The sequence below is a fragment of the Agrilus planipennis genome, unplaced genomic scaffold (genome assembly GCF_000699045.2).
Source record: "Agrilus planipennis isolate EAB-ADULT unplaced genomic scaffold, Apla_2.0 scaffold665, whole genome shotgun sequence".
NCBI classification, from domain to species: Eukaryota; Metazoa; Arthropoda; class Insecta; order Coleoptera; family Buprestidae; genus Agrilus; species Agrilus planipennis.
In genome coordinates this window covers 11,141-14,719 of record NW_020439334.1, presented here as the reverse complement: position 1 = coordinate 14,719, position 3,579 = coordinate 11,141, and positions in this window count along the sequence as shown.

The window sequence follows — 3,579 nt, the reverse complement described above, 5'->3', positions numbered from 1 at the left end:
TGTTCAGATATAATTAAGTATTAGGTAAATAATGTGCATCATACATTGTTAAAGTAATGCTGAATCTTTTTCTTTGTTAAGATCAAATAAATACATAACATATAGAAAATATAGTATGCATGCTCACCTTAATTAACTATAAGAGCCTCCAAGATGAAAAATTTACAGCTAAAACACCATAGGCGACGACTTATCTTTTCAGTAAGCAAAGGATATCAGTTCCAATCTCTCTCAATTGTTAGCGAATCTGTGTAAACGGACAAAAACAATCTTTAACTAATTAATTTAATAGGTAATTTTTTACATTAGTTGACATCGGAATTGAGACATGAAGTTTAGTCAGGTAGGTAGTACTCACCAAGTAAAGTAGTGTAGTAGTATTTACTAGANATAACAGCAATGTTGTCAGGTATACAAAATATTTCCTTCATTTTATTTATGAACATAGTAGTATCAATTTTTATTAATTAGAACAGACATATGCAGTTACTATTCTCTTTTTTGTGCGACCGAAGCTTGATCACTTATCAAAATTCCATCAATGACTATGCTATATTGTTTTTTGATAAAAGCAACTTGGTTGATTTTCAAGAATTGCTTTTATACATAATTTTATATTTCGTGTTATATGTAGAAACGGTATATAGAAACAACTGATTATATTTATTAATTTTTTTGTAACTTAGCATATGAAACACATCTTGTCAAAACACAAAAATTATTGTTAGCTAAAAGAATTTAAAGTACCTAAATGGTAATAATAATGGTGGATGTAAAATTCATTGGAATTTTAAAGTGAAAAATTAAAAAGTTTCTTTGTTTTAACTACTGTGATAGGGCCTAATTAGGTTTATAAGTAAAATCGTTGTTTCTCTGCCGTTTTGTCAAAACATTTTTTAAGCTGTCACAGTATTTAGATGGAAATGTATATCAATTTTGAGCAGTGCGGTAGTTTTTAATTCAAATTAGGTACATTGGGAAGATTTTAGTAGTAGTTTTTGAAGTATATTTCTAAGAAATGGGGAAAAATTATAAGAATCATTTAAAAGTGGAAGTGATTTCTAAAACCCATTTATACCATCAGGAAATACAATTAACTTCTAGCAGGTTTTTTGGATCTTCTCCAGCCGCTTTTTAATCTTGTTTCTACCTGTAGTATGTCTCTAACTAACCCTTCATATTTCAGGTGTTCTAATACCTTATCTCTCTTTTTCCTTATTGACTTTCATAGCGCCATCCATTCTCTTACTTTTTCCAATACTTCCTCACTTCTAACCTTTTCTATTTACGGTTTTTTCACTGCCCACCCTTCACACCACATTTCAAATTCTTTTATCTATATTTTTTTTTTCTCCATGCCAACATCGACATTTCTTACCCATATATAGCCGTACTTTAAACATACACTTTTATATATTTTTTTCTTGCAATAATGCTTTAGAAGTGGATGAAACACGTGCTCGTAACGATAAAGTTTATTGGTAACTAGGATGAGTTAGTCGCCATTTTCTACTTTGAGTCATCATTATAAGGTCGTCAGTCCTAAGAATGGTTGGACACGCACCTTCACTCTTTCCTATCCTGAGCTAATCCGCATTTCCCTTAAACTAGATCAACCCATATTCTTAACTATTTGCAAACTGTAATCGAATCTAGGTCTATTTCTACCCCTCTTAACTTCCGTTTCTGTCTCTAATATGTCTCTGACTAGACCTTCATGCCTGAGAAGGTGTCTTACTAACCTATCTCGCCTATTTCTTATTGACTTTTAGTGCAACGCTTTTTTATTTCTAAAGGCTCAAGCAACATCAGTTTTATATTTTTTGTTAGCAATGTAGAAGTTTACATTCGTTTCCATTTATGCTGTGATTACTTTGTAGGCCATGTTCACTTAAACCTGTACCGTGTGTTATATTCGTATACTTTCTAAATGTTCGTTAAGCTCGAATTATGGGTCATTAAAAATGGTATCACAAAGTTTTTATAAAAAAACAAAATTCGAATTTGATGGTTATTAATAAATCTAACAAACGTTTACATTTTTATTAGTCTTCTGTTCTAAATTTGAACAAAGCCACTTTATGTTATTCAGGGATTGCGTAGGTTTCTATCAGTTGAAGAATTTTTTGAATCGATTCAGTAGTCCAGAGAACATACATACAAATAAACAAACAAGCATATTTTACCTCTTTAGAATGTTAATGTAAATAATTATTGTTATATATTACTTGAAATAATAGTTACCTAGGTAGTCCGTAATATACGTAATCGTAAATTCATGTTTTAATAAGTACTCCGACTTAAAAACGATATATTTTTCTACCTACCGTAATTGCTCAAAATTGAATATATGCTAAAACTGAGATAGCTCTGTAGGCATTGAAGGTTGAGAGTATGTGGCCACTATATTGAACGGATACGGGCGCCAAATGCCCCGCTCCAATATTTAGTCCCGCAGTGTTTTGTCCGACCGAACGAGGCAAAAAAAGCAGCCGACGATGCCAAGATGCGATTCGCACACATCGATGGTGACCATCTTACCCTTCTCAATGTTTATCATGCATTCAAACAGAGTAAGTATTTTATTTTAAAGTTAATTTATTAATAGGAAACGCTTTTACAGCGTGCCAGGTTTTATACTATCGTAAATCAATTTTGTAAATGCTCCATATTCGTGACTTCAAAAGTCATTGCAGTTAAGCAAGAAACACTGCATTCCTTAGAAACCGGACCTTTTTTTACCCATCAGTAGATTTAAGTCTATAATATTCGCAATTTTCAAATACGGCTAGGCAGCATTACAATGTAGCATATCGTTTGCGACTAGTCAAACGTTCAGCCGGATCGTTGGGAATGACATTAGGTAAGGGTTACTGACGTTTACTTATAAGCTTTGCAACCATCTTCAAAACACGGCCCTCGAAGCAAACCGAAAGGTGTAGCAGCAGATTAGCAGCGTCAATACCGATTATATGATATTACATAAGTGCATTCGCAACACAGAATCAATAGTGATGCCGACCGCAGAGTGAGACCATAAAGAATGTTCTTATTACAGACAATATTTCAAAGCTACACTAATCTGACCGCAGTGACACTGCCGTCTGTCTCTGCAGTCAGCTGCTGCGGTCACCTTAAGAATCATATATTAGCCTCAATTTACAAACATTATATAAATTTTGTATTTTGACACATTTGTTCGTTTGGAAGCTAATGTAGTGATATGACCAGAACAACAAATAGATTAAAACTTGTGTAGTCCAACCATCACGTTGACACTGTAGGCGATGGTTGCGAAGCGAATACTACAAAGCAGTTTAAAAAACAACATTTGTGTAAATTATTTTCTTAGTCTTTCTTCGCACCCAAGTGCTATCCAATTAGAAGAAAATGATAATGATACTATTTAAAAATTAAAAGGAATACTCACCCCTAATTACCACAAGTCTCGCGTTGATAATGCCCACGTATGAAGTGGGCGAAACACGTGTCCGCTCAAATAAAATTATTTGTGGTAATTAAGGGTGAGTATTCCTTTTAATTTTTAATTAATATTTACCACAGTCTCCTCTTTCTAAA